This window comes from Aotus nancymaae, unplaced genomic scaffold, assembly GCF_030222135.1.
Source record: "Aotus nancymaae isolate 86718 unplaced genomic scaffold, 86718_ANA_hifiasm-v0.15.2.pri h1tg000008l, whole genome shotgun sequence".
Classification (NCBI taxonomy): Eukaryota; Metazoa; Chordata; class Mammalia; order Primates; family Aotidae; genus Aotus; species Aotus nancymaae.
The window spans coordinates 27,678,277-27,691,838 of NW_026988419.1; the positions used below are offsets into that span (position 1 = coordinate 27,678,277).

Below are 13,562 nucleotides of genomic sequence, written 5' to 3' on the forward strand. Positions count from 1 at the left end.
AACAAAACCATATTCTCTAATCCATCTGATAATGCTGAAGATTTTCATTCTTAGAGCCCTCTAACTTCCCTATCAGTGCTACTTAGGATAGATAATAAGCACACCACACCTTAGAGGTGGCTACTGCTCAGTGTGATTTATGACTATGAACAAGTCTGTCTTCCTGTAACTGCAGGGTTCTTAAGATGACTTGACTCCTGCTATTAGCAGTCACTTACACTTACATAACTTTCATGGTTTACAGAGCACTCCCACATAAAAATGACCTCATTCCATCTACACAACATAAAACATAGGTTAGGTTAGGGCAGCCACCATTATTCCCATTTTATGGATGAAGAAATGGGGCCTCAAAGAGGTTAGTGGCTTGTCCAGGGTAACATGACTGGTAAGTGGACAACTCAACTGGGAAACTGGGTCTTCTAGCTCCAAAATGTGCACAGGAGAAATTGGAAGCTTGATGTGAGTTTAGGAAATGTTTCTGAGGTCACATGACTCAAGCTCTGAGGTATAATTAAGAGTTGGAAATCATGATTTTTCTTCCCAGGATTTCATGACTAGAAAGTTGGCCTCCTGGGGAAATTCCTGTCTTAAAACTTGTCCAGAACCGATGCCAAAAAGTTCTGTTTCAAAATGCATTTGGTAAGGACTGTGCAGGCTGATATTTCTCCAGCACATACCATCCCCCTGCAATGCTACACATGCTCACTTGATTTTCACACTCCTTCTAAAAGCAGCCAATAGAAGAGATTTGTGCTTATGAATTAACGCACTTGTAATGAAAAAAGAATTACAATACATAAGATACTCACGTTAGACGAGGATGCAGCTTCCAGATTGCTAACACGGCATGTAACCGTCCATCCTGTTAATAAATCCTTTATAATTTTTGCTAAAGGTAACTTAACTTCTTTTGTGGGGAGAGGGGTATATGGTGAGGGAAAGGGTGCAACCTGTTTCTGGAGTTGTTGATGCTAAGGAATAGGGTTAGAAGGTGTCTTAGAATGCGGTAACTCATTACAGCTGCTAATTGGGCTCTCCTCTGACAAGCACCTTGTTGCTTTACAAAGAAGGGAGAAAAATAAAACAAGCAGCCTAGACAATTAGGAACCAAACAAAATTAAACAAGCCCTTATGGCCATAGGTATCGGTGTATAGTGCTTTGCCTTGCATTGTTAGCAACTCATGTATTATGAAGCACTTAGGGATGCTCGCTAATGGAGTCTCTCTCCCTCCTGGAGGGCAACTTGAACATTAGACTCTGTGACTCAGGTGCAGAAACTCTGCCGTATTAGTGTGGGCAGAATGATGCTTTCCTCCCTCGCAGGGGTGTAGTGAGGCTTAATTAATTGTTGGGGAAGCACTCTGAGATTCTGGGATGAAAGGCACTATATAATGATAATAATTTGCATCGACAAGATACCTTTCTTCAGTGGCATTCCAAGCACTTTACAAACATTAATTAATCCTCATAACACCCTGGCAAGGCAGGTAAGTTTTCCCAGGATACACTAAACAAATCCACCATGTTATGAGGAGGAGGGAAGCTACTGCTATGAACTCATTTTATTATTTATTCTTAGTGGAAACTTCCAGAAAGGCTGATGTGGACCCTGCTTCCCATTAGTCCAAACGATCTGCCATTCGCTTTTGATTACCCACAGATATCATATTCTGCTGGAGTGCTAATCATTCTGCTTGGGGGACACGTGTCCTGAGCAAAGCAAGTCATAAACAGCTGTCATTCCAATGGATATTAATGCCTATTGTCTCCCATTCTGGAACTCTGCGCCTCCCCTAAGCAAAGAGAATGGCAGGGGAGCGGGTGACATCTGTTTCAAAGACAGTCTGCAGCCATACTGGAAAGAATGCACCTGGCTTCCACTTTCAAACCCTTGTAACCAGTGGCTTCCTAGCCCTTCTTTGTCACCAACAGATTTCATATTTTACATTCTGGATTTTCATCTCCATGCAGCATGGAGGTGTGGAATTGAGCGTGTGGGTGGTTCCAGGCTGCATACAAATAGGGCATCCAGCATTTCCAGCATCCTAACTCTGTTATAAATCAGCAGTGCAAAAGCAGCTCAAGTGTCAGGACCTTAACAGCTCCCCAAACCCCAGCCATTCCACAACTTAAATAAACCTAAAGGGGAAAAACGATCCTCCAGCTAGACAAATGGCTTCAGCATGCTGAGTGGTCAGCTTGTCAGTCTTGAATGGCTCTCTGACTTTACCTCTGTTCCTGTATCCTGGCTTTAATTCTGCACACTCTCATTGATTGCAGCTTTCCAGACTGAAAAGAAAAAGGAAAAGAGCAAAGAAACTTGCTTGCTGTCATTCCTCACAGGCACCTACACTTCAAGATGGTTGTTTCTCAGCCATCCTCCTGGACTGCAAGAGTGCAGGGCCGATGAATCAACCTGTCATCCATGGTGATGTAAGTGAGATCCCCTGACAAGGGATGGGAGGGGTCTTTCATGGCTGCCCTCTGATCAACGGGAGGGAACACCGCCTCCTGGCCTGGCATTTGATTTTGACCAAGGGCAATTGCTGATACCACTCCAGCACATTCTTCGAGTGAGTCACCCCACCTCTCTAGCCTCAGTTTCCTCCTCAGTGTGAAAGGAGGGGATTGGAGCATATCATTTACTAAGGTCTCTTTTAGCTCTAATACCCTTTGGTGAGTTGACTTGATAAAAATCTCCCCACTTGCTCCTCTCTGTAAAGCCTCCCTACCAGCTTGTTTGGAAAGGGGCACAAGTGTGTATAGATACAGATCCTCTCTCTACCCTCAAGATGGTCAAAGTGTCTGAGAAGGTCTTCCCACCTCATTTACTTACTCTGGGATGCTCTACAAATACTTATTTTCTCTGTGAGCCATGTCATAAAAAAGGTTAGAAAATGTTGCTCTACTGATTAGTCCCCCATAAATAAACAGGCAAAGAACGCTTGAGTAACTTGCCCATCACTAGGTAGCCAGTGAGTCCTAGATGTGAGTCTCATTAATTCCAAAGATTGAGCTCTTAACTGCTACACTTGGCATTCCCAAGCCTGGCTGCCCATTAATACAACTGGAGGAGCTTTAACAAAAACACCCATACTTGGCTCCAGAGATTGTGATTTCACTCACTGGAGGCAGGATTTGGGCATTCATATTCCCTTTATCTCCCCAAGTGATTGGAACGTGTAGCCAGCACTGAGAAACAATGAGGAAGGGGGATGGGGCAGGCGAAAAAGTGCCGCTCCCAGTGAAGGAGTAACCTCCAGCCCCTCCAACCAGATGGTGGCTTCTCTCAGAACAGGCAAGAGGGGAGGCCCAGAGCCTGGCTTCATAAGGAGAGAGCTGCTGCCCCCAGCTCTGCTCTAACAGCCAGGCTTAGACACCCACTGCTGCCTTGAGGGAGGCCAGTTCTGCCTCCCAGTTGTGGTGTCCCACAGCCCCATCCAGAAGGAGCTTGGAAAATTACAACGCTCCCTACAAGATAGGTGTCTTTTTCTGTTTTCTGTTGCTTATAACAGAATACCTGAAACCAGGTAATTCATAAGGCAGAGGAACTTATTTCTTACAGTTATGGAGGCTGAGAAGTTCAAGGGCAAGGAGCTGTGTCTGGTAAGGGCCTTTTGCTGATGGGGACTCTCTGTAGGGTCCCAAGGCAGCACAGGACATCACATGGTGAGGAAACTGAACATGCTGGATCAGGTTTCTCTCCCTTTTCTTATAAAGCCACCAGTCTCACTCCCATGATAACATATTAATTCATTAACCCGTTAATCCATGAATGAATTAATCCATTCCTGAGGGCAGAGCCTCTTAAATGCCCTACCTCTCAATACTGCCATATTAGAGAGAAAATGCCAACGTAAGTTTTAGAAAGGACAGACATTCAAACCATAGTAGTAGGTTTTATCATCTCTATTTTGGAGGCAAAATAACAGGCTATTGTGGTAAAGAGTGGCACAATTCATACAGCTAGGAATTAAATAAAAGAGCTAAGCCTTAAATCAGGCTTGTTGACTCCAACTCCAGTGCTTTTATTTCTGAAATTCAGCATGGTGGATTGGAATGAACATAGGCTTGAGGTTCTTCCTGTCAGTATTCGTATGACCTTGGATACTTGAGATTATAGTAGATTATGTGAAGTAATGTACATGGAAGTATCCACCACATGGCCTAATAATAACAGGTGCTCAATAAATGTGCTAGGCACGGTGTAACAGAAGTAGGAGAGAGAAAACAATAAAGAATAACACTGAATCTTGGCCCTTAGGAAGTTAAGCGTTTTGAAAAGCAAGATTGTATTGCTTAGGCTCATGGACTCTGGAGCCACACCACCTATGTTTGAAGGCTGGCTGTTCCTCTTTCTAGCTGTATCACTTGAGGAAAGTTACTTACCATCTCAGAGCCTCAGTTTTCTCATCTAAAAAATGGGCATAATGGCAGCATAGACTTCAAAGAATTGTTGCAAAGGACTCAGTGACTGAATGCATGTAAATATTTTAGACAGTGCCTGATACACAGAAGGCTCTCCGTAAATGTTAGCTGCCGGTACTATTATGTAAATATGTAAATATGTAAATAAGTCCACGGCCATACCACCCTGAACGTGCCCAATCTCATCTGATCTTGGAAGCTGAGCAGGGTCGGGTCTGGTTAGTATTTGGATGGGAGACCGCCTGGGAATACCGGGTGCCGTTGGGGTTTTTTTAAAAAAAATCTAAATGAAAGACTTAGATAACAGTCGACAAAAACAGTGGAAGACCTGGCACAAAGAAAAATCAAACTTTTCAAGGAACTAATATATTCCTTAGATGTATTCTAAAGAATATATTTTTTACTGGAAAATGCAGGTACAATCTGTGACCGGAGGCAAATGATCTCATTGCTAGTTGATCATAAAAAAGCCCAGAGGATGGTGCTAAATATTTCTTTTAAAAATTATATTCTCTCTTTGCTTCTTTTCTCCATCTGGGCTATGACTCTCTCTGGGCATCTTGCTGCAAAGTCAATGCCTCTGAGCTTTTCAGGTTCCATTAGAGAAAGTCTTTTGTATAAAGTGTTGTATTAGTTTCCTGTTGCTACTGTAGTGAATTAGCACAAACTTAGTGCTATAAAAACTTACGTTTTCATCAACATAAATTTACTACCTTCCAGTTCTGGATGTCAGAAGTCTAAAAGCAAGGTGTTGTTAGCATTGCGTTCCTTCCAGAGGCTTCAGGGGAGAATCCATTCCCTGCCTTCACCAGCTTCTAAAGTCTGCCTGCGTTCTTTGGCTCGTGGTCCCTTCTTCCATCTTCAAAGCTTGCAGTGTGGCATCTTCTCTCCTTTCTGACCTCCTGCCTCCATCCACCTCCAGTTTCATAGCTTAATCACATCTGCAAAATCCCTTTTGCCTTTTAAGGTAACATATTCACAGAATTTGGAGGTTAGGACAAGGACATCTTTGGGGGCCATTATTCTGCCTATCACAAGCATCTATAAGTCAAACACATCTTTCTCTTCTTAATCTGGATTGTCTTGTTTAGAATAGTTAGCATAAGTTATGCAAATTCTGCATGCACCATGGATTAGGAGGAGGGGACAAAATGCCAATGGTGACAGGGAGTGAAAACCCTGACTGATCACGTAGCTGTATCATCATCGCTATGGCAATTCTGGTAGGGGGCAGTAAGTAAGAGAAAGCTGTTTGCTGGGACTAAATATTTAAAAATGTCTTGAGAAATAGGTTTTATTTACTCATCAAAATTGCTTTATAGAACTTCATGTATACTAGGCATGATTCTAAGCACTTCATAGTCATTCGATCCTCCTATTGACACCATGAAGTACGTTATTATCCCCATTTTACACATGAGGAAACTGAGACACAGTCATGGTTAAGAGCTGTTCTTTTTTTTTTTTTTTTGAGATGGAGTTTTGCTCTTGTTGCCAGGCTGGAGTACAATGGTGTGATTTTGGCTTATGCAACCTCCGCCTCCTGGAATCAAGTGATTCTCCTGCCTCAGCCTCTCGAGTAGCTGGGATTACAGACCTGTGCCACCACGCCTGGCTAATTTTGTATTTTTAGTAGAGATGAGCTTTCTCCATGTTGGTCAGGCTGGTCTTGAACTTCCAACCTCAGGTGATCCACTTGCCTCAGCCTCCCAAAGTGCTGAAATTACAGGCGTGAGGCACCGTGCCTGGCCAAGAGCTGTTCTTAAGGTCATGCAACTTGGAGTGGTGGATACTCCTGAGATGGTCTCAGAAGATGTTGGACAGCAGCATCCCTGGCTTCAGGCTACCCTTGGGCAATCTCCAGCAGAGCTCCAGGGGTCTTGGAGTCCACGATTCCCACAGTGTCCTGTCTGAAAGGCTTTTTGTTAGATGGTGCAGCATGAACAGGGAGAAGTAGTTTTTGCCTAGTGGACTAGTGGAGTGTCTTTATCTCGCCTCTGGAAAGAACAGGGGTCCCAGAAAAGAAAGGAAGAGATGCTTTTAGAACCCACAGTCTGCAACAGATTTAAAACTTTTTTTTTTTTTTTTTTTAGAGACAAGAGTCTTGTTCTGTAACCCAAGTTGGAATGCAGTGCTGTAATCATAACTCACTGCAGCCTCAAACTTTTGAGTTCAAGTGATCCTCTCACCTCAACCTCCCAAGTACCTGGGATTACAGGTACACACCACCATGCCCAGCTAATTTTTGTTAAACAATTTTATTTTTTATTTTTGTAGAGACAAGATCTCACTATGTTGCCCAGGTTGGTCTTGAACTTCCAGCTTCAAGCCATCCTCCCATCTCAGTTTCCCAAAGTACTGGGATTACTGGCGTGAGCCAGCACTCCAGGCCCTGGAATAGGCTTTAATGATTATCCCAGTCATCAAGGTTTCCCAAACTTCTAAATTGGCCTGGAGTTCCAAGGGCTTTGCCTGAATCTCCTCAAGCAAGAAAATTTCCTTCAAGTCTCATTCTAGCTTAAAAATTCATAAAGCATTTTGTATTCTAAACCCATACTTTTTTTGTTAATAAACTATTTTTCTAAAGAAGAAATTCTTGAAAACATTATAAGAATATTGTACCAGGTTTTTCTGGTGATTTTAGTATCCCCCAGACCCACCTGTGAGCTGCACACCCACACCTATTTAAGGATCATGGACTCTAGCCAGGCTCATTCATAAGTCTAAGCTCCAAACTTCTCTGATGGTGGTTTGGACCTGGCCTGGACACTCCATTGAGAAGCAGAAAGACACTGACTGCCAGCCCATGAAAGGCAGTAGGCAGACCGGAGCAACTCTCAGCCTCTATCATCCCAAGTTGGTGTGAAGTCCCAGCCGTTCCATAAAACCCCCTGAGTCTCGTAGTCAACTGTCAAGTTAACCTATATTCAACATTTGTAGGGACAAGAAAGTACAGTCCTCAAAAGACTGTGCGCATGGAAGGGCCCGGTTGTCAACCTGTGACTTTTAAGGGCTGAGTTCTTACTCTTGCCTCTAGAACTGCTTTGCGTCAGATCCTCCAAGCTAGCATGAAAGAAGAGGCAGTGACAGAACACGAGGATGTTGGGTTGAAGCTGTGAGCAGAGAGTGACAGTGCTGAATCCCCTTAGGACTGGAGGGGTTTTTAGCTTGTGTGAGAAGCAAATAGCAACCTGTTATTTGGCAGGGGAGAGCTATGTTTCAGTTCAAGTTCAATGGGTTTTCCCAAGCAGAAATTGTAAGGGCCAGATTTAGGGCAGAAAAAGAACAAGCACACCAAAAAAAGAGAAAAAAAAAGCAAGAATATGTGTTCGGTTCTCTCATGGGGCAGACGGTAGGTTCCTCCCAGTGACTGGTCACCTTCAGGTCTGATTACCAGTGCTAGGAAGCATGGCTCCTAACAGATCTGAAAGTGGTTGCTTAGATTCTAGCAGGCCGAGGGTCACTCAATGGAGAGCTTGTAGCCCACACATGAAGCTTCATGACTCTTCATTGATGCTTAGTCTAGGCAGAGGGCAGCCTAAGAATGTGTTTCTGTCTAGGGATGTTGTCCAATCAACTTGGGCATCTTGCACTGAAGCAAAAGAGAAGGTGATGATGGGGAGGAAGAAAGACATTCTAGTTTATCTTTGGTTCTAATTGGACTTGGGGATAAACCACATATGTTCAAAGAGCCATCAACTATGAAAATTTATCCCAACCTCCATCTAAAAAGCAGATTTAAAAAAAGAACCAAGTGGCTTCAGCATGACCCTTAGGATCAGAAAAAGGAAATGCCACTTTGCCATTCTTCTTGCTGTTCAGAACCTAATGTTACATCTACTCTTAGAAACGTGGTTCTAATCAGGAATGAAATCATAGGAGAAGGCGGATACGATGGGGAAAATCCAGGAGCTGTGCCAGCAGCCTCTTGGTTTCAAGACTCAATCCAATGGAGCTCCAAGACAGAGCGTTTCAGTTTGCTCTCTCTGAGGGGATTCTCAAACAGAGCTAGGGAGTGTTCAGACCCCTCCTTTGAAGCTTTTGTTTCTCTAAAAGACACAATTATGGAAGGATCCAAAAAAGGAAGGCGCGCAGCAGACTGGGTGTTACTATGAACAGATGACAGCTCCGCAGGCAGAAACAGAACCTGAGGATGGCAGGGCTCCCTTTGCTTCCTGCCTGCGCGGGCACTTGCTGGGGGGATCTACACAGACTGGAAAGTGAGCTTGGTCCTGGTCTTTGAAGTCTCTTCCCGTTTGAGGTTTTGGTGGAGGAATAATGAGTGGATGAAAGGTCTTTTTAGCTGGGGCTGTGAACAGCTAGTTCCAGATGAATGGACATTAGCAACACAGGGTGGCCTGTGAGGCCCGTTCCAAAGGGGGTGAGGGAAGAACAGAGCAGGCCTTTGGACAGTGTCTGCCCCCAGTGCTAGCCCTGGAAACGATTAGTGACGGGAGGGGAGCAAGAGTGAAGCAAGGAAGGAAGGAAGGACAGTCCTCCCAGACTGGGTGACTCACTTAGCTGCAGGGTTTACGCATTTGAATGGACTGACAACAATAGAGGGTGTGAGCTTGGAGCAAGAGGCAGATTCTGGCAAGATCTCCGCTTGCCTAGACGAGAACCCTTTTGTCCTCCTATATTTATGGACCCAAGGCTATAATCTCTCTAGTTAGAGCCCCAGAGTACTCGTTCAGACTCCCCAGGCTCCAGGATGTCTCTTTGTTTATTGTTAAGGAAATCTCCCTCTCTTTCCTCTGCCTTTACCTGAGGGAGCGAAGGCCTTGGTGCTTGACTTTTCATTATCCATGAATTCCATCCATTATCAGGCCCTTCCACGGTTCCTATAAGACAGGGCCACAGATGGTAGGCCTCAGATGGGCTATGTGAAGTTTACATGCTGTTTAGGGTTGAATTCTGTGTTATTTAACAATAAGATTTCCCGTTTGAGAAATAATCCTACTTCAGAAGCCCGGCCAGCACCTCTGACGGAGCAGGAGTGTTCCTGTTTCCATAGCACAACCTCTGCCTCCCACCCAGGTTTAGACCCTAAACCTGTCCACTGCCGTTCTTGACCTTCTTACATGCTTATGCACTTCATATAGCCACACAAGCACTCCATAAACATTGGAGTTTGTGACCCTGGATGAGGTTTCGCAGGGAGAACTCCTGTCTCCCCCACTTTCATGTTTCTGAGTGGAGACAGTTTCATTCCACTAATACTCTTAGCCTCTCTTGCCCCTCAGTTGGTAATCTGAAAGAAGGATGCAGGGATGCTCAGCTCAGCCCACTCATCTTCAGACTTGCCTGCCCTGCAGGAGAATCCATAACTGCTCTTCTCCAGTACAGAAGTGAGAGTTCTCCTTGCATGAGACCACCAAGGTGGTCTGTCACTGCTTGCGTTAATTCAGGGTGAAATGTTAGCATACTGAATTGGCTGCAGTTTCAAAGCCCCATTCTTCAGTTGGCTTTGTCAGCCATCCATCAGGTTGTCTGATATTTGGTTCAGGAAAGGTGATTGCTGTGCTTCAGATGATAAAGGCTCTAGTTTGGTTGCAGCTTGTGTGCTGATGTGTTTCTAGTTCAGCGGTCAGCAAACTCCTTATTCCAAGTGCTACTTGAGTGTGCAGTACCTGAGATTCCCCAGGCCTTATTGATCTGCGCATATCCATAGGCCACTGGGTTTAACCACCCAGATTTCATTGGCCCATGCTCCCTTTCCTGCATGGTGCAGGACTTCAGCCCTGGGCAAAAATCCCCTCTCTAAAGTCAGGGAGGTCTTAAGGAGCATCTCTCTTCCTCTCATCCATGGCCCTGGTCCATATAGCTTCTGTCCACCTGATGATGTCCACTCTTCAGCACTACCCCTGGGGCTGGAATCCTCCCCAAGACAGCTGATGTCTGTGCACGTAGCACTGCCTGCTGGGGCCCCCAGGTTCCTACTCTTGCTGTGTCCAAGCTCTCCTGGGTTCCCTTTGGGGCTCAGTGCATGAAAGCAATTCTGTGTTCTGTATAAACGCAGCAGGAAGACTCCCTCTTCCTCATTCTGAGTCATGGTTTGTCACCCAAAGTAGCCCCAAAGGAGCTCTATGTATGTCCTCATATTTCACTGTTGGGTGCAGCCTTTCTCTGCACGGCCCTCTGCTCAGCTGACTGAGGGGCCTCTTCTCGCGTGGCTATGTGGCCTGTCTTTCCCATCTCAGGGTCCTCTTCCTGCCTCATCCCAGGCTCCTTCAGTCGTAATTTCTCCTGAACCTCTACTCATGCAAGTTGGCTTCTCAATGGCCCAATAGTCATGTCCAGACAAACTGAATGATAAAAGCCAGCATTTAATTGAGCCAGACAGTGTTCTGACCACTGCACCTGATCTTCGCCAAAGTCACAGAGCCCTCCAATGACCCTGTGAGATAGGTACTGCTATTATCATCCTCATTTTGTGAAGGAGGAAACTGGCTCTAAGAGCCTCAGAGATTTGCTCCAGGGTACCTGCCTAGTCAGTTGCAGAGCTGCTCTTCAAATCCAGGTGGTCTGGATCCAGAACCTATCCTCTTAGGCCTCCTTGAATCTGTGATGTGGGACAGGTAGGAGAAAAAAACGGGGAGGAAATATTAAGAAAAGTTGAACATGGGCAGGAAAAAAAAGGAAAAGGGAGAAAAAAAGAAAAATTGGCATGCGCCCTATTAAGAGTGGAATTGTCCACCCCTACTCATCATATATTGAAGTGCTAACTTGCAGTGCTTCATACCATGGCTGAATTTGGAGAAAGAGTGTTTACAGAGGCAAGAAAGGTCAAATGAGGTCATTAGTGTGGGCCCTCATCCAATCTGACTGGTGTCCTCATAGGAAGAGATTAGGACACACATATCTGTAGACTAAAAAATGGCAGTGTGAGAACACATCAAGAAGGTGGCTGTCTGCAAGCCAAGGAGAGAGGCCTCACCAAAAACCCAAACGTGGTGATACCTTGGCTTTGGACTGACAGATTCTAGAACTGTGAGACAATAAATTTCTGTTGTTTAAGGCATCCAGTCTGTGGTATTTTGTTATGGCAGCCCTAGCAGACTGCTACATGCCCCCCAGCTGCTGATACCTGCATGCGAAATCACTCCAGCATGCTCTATTACACAAAGCTAGAAGGACACTCAGAGAATTCAGCCTTCTCATTTCACAAAAGAGAAAGCTGAGACCCAGAGAGGTGAGCAAATTGCCCAAGATGAAAATATGTGTATTTTCAGAAGATAAAGGAAGGCAAATGAAAAGAACTTCTAAAATTGAGGTGGCTCAAATCTTTGTTTTGCTTTATAAGTAGAAAAGCATGACCCAGAGGGATGAAATAACTTGCTCAGGATTAAGATATGTGCATGTCAAAGAGGATGAGGAAAGGGGACCCAAAAATGAAAGGAAATGGCATGAAATAACTTCTGAAATGAAGATTGCTCCATTTTTGTGTTATAAATTTAAATAAAAATATGTTCTATTAAATAAGAGCAATATATTAAGTGAACTCAACACACTGCTATTGAGTAAGGGTGAAAATGGAAAATTTGCTTATTGATCTTTTTGGGCGACATATAAAATAAAGATATTTTCTAGCCAGAATTTTGGGCCAGATGCTCTTACATTTTGCTAATTAAAAAGGGCCTTTGTTGGGTATCTCACAGGGGCTGAGAATTGTGCTCCAGGAACTCACTTGAAGAGAGGCTCATAAATCCATGGCGGTGCCACAGTGACAAAGGTATGTGTGGCTTTGGGCTTGTGCAAAATCCACCTGTGCTTAGGCATCAGGATAGATCAATGAGTAGGAAGCGCAAAGCATTACAAACATCAGGCAAATGTTTAAACATGAATCACTGCAAAAGGCTGAGGTTAATGTGAGCGCCTTTCACTTCCCTAATAGAAAATCGAGCCAACCCACGCCTCTATCCACAGACTCAGTGATGCCCGTGTGGTTTCCGTGTGGTCAGAAGCATTAGTTAGGGTCTTGTCCACATCTATTAGGAGAGAGGAAGCCCATTTAGCAAATTAAAATTGTTTTTATTCCCCCAGCTAATTGTTTTCTAATTGTTTAAGTAAAAGGTTTTGGTCTTGATTAGAGGCTTTTAGTAAATTAGATCTGTTCACATTTTACAAGTCTAATATTTAGATCATAGAGAGGAGTAATGGTTTGCCGTGGCAAGGATTTTGAAATATAAATGTTGACGCTGAGTGGGCCTTAGAGATTATCTGGTTCAACACTCTCATCTTACCACTGAAGGAACGGAGGCCTGGGGGGTAGTGCAGTTTGAAGAGTGGGAGAAGCAAAGCCAGGGCTGCCAAGGTCAGCTCTTTCAGGCTAAGCAAACATTTTTTGGAGGTACACTCATGGTTAGTACAGAAGGTTTAAATAATTAACCTCCAAAACAGCCTAGACACAGAAAAAATGGGGCACGTAGAAACATTAATTAATGTGTTTTACAACTTAATGTAAATTATGTGCTTCACACTTTAAACTGATCAATACCTGATATTTAACTGAGAAGTTATTATGGAAAAATTTAACACCCTGTGGTGAGAATTTGAGTGAAGTGACCAAAAGCTATAAACACTTTTTAAACTACAATTGATATTTCCACTATATTTTTTAGAACAAATGTGAGCAAGAAGGGTGAGGAAGAATGTTGACGTGACATGGAATTTCCCAAAGTGTATCCCTTGGAACCCCGTATAAATCCGTAGAATTACAATAGTTTGTGTGAGGGGGGAAAATGGTTTCATGGTCAAATAAAGTTGGAAAACACTAGGTTTAGCAAGGTTAAACAGCTTTTCTTTATTTTCCTCCTGTGCTTTGCTTGCTTATTCCTTCGTTCTTCCTCCCCTGCCTCCTTTTCCCTCCCTCCCTCCCTCCCATCCTTCCTTCCTTCCCCTCTCCCTGCCCTTCTTTTCCTTTCCTTTCTTTTATTCTTTTTTCTTCTATTCTTCTTATACTCTTTGAAATTAGGCCATTCAGAGACTTCAGCATTGCGAATCACCCAGGGAGAAGAGGAAAGGAATATGGCATTTTATTTCTGCCTTCCTGACTGTTCTTTAAAAAAAATTATGGGGATTTTACATGCTAAAGAAATTGCTGAGTCATGGAAATTCTCCAGCAATGTGG

General features: G+C 44.0%; 1 long non-coding RNA gene and 1 pseudogene across 1 annotated transcript in view; both read left to right on the forward strand.

Moving 5' to 3' along the window:
- Positions 1–12,173, forward strand: part of LOC135273612 (uncharacterized) — a 28,661-nt gene extending 16,488 nt beyond the window's left edge. The window contains exons 2-3 of the long non-coding RNA XR_010341356.1: positions 2,285–2,437; positions 12,091–12,173. This is a non-coding gene — a long non-coding RNA (uncharacterized LOC135273612). The remainder of the gene's footprint in view (positions 1–2,284; positions 2,438–12,090) is intronic.
- LOC135273794 (5S ribosomal RNA) lies at positions 4,581–4,699 on the forward strand (annotated as a pseudogene).
- Positions 12,174–13,562: the final 1,389 nt, after the last annotated feature.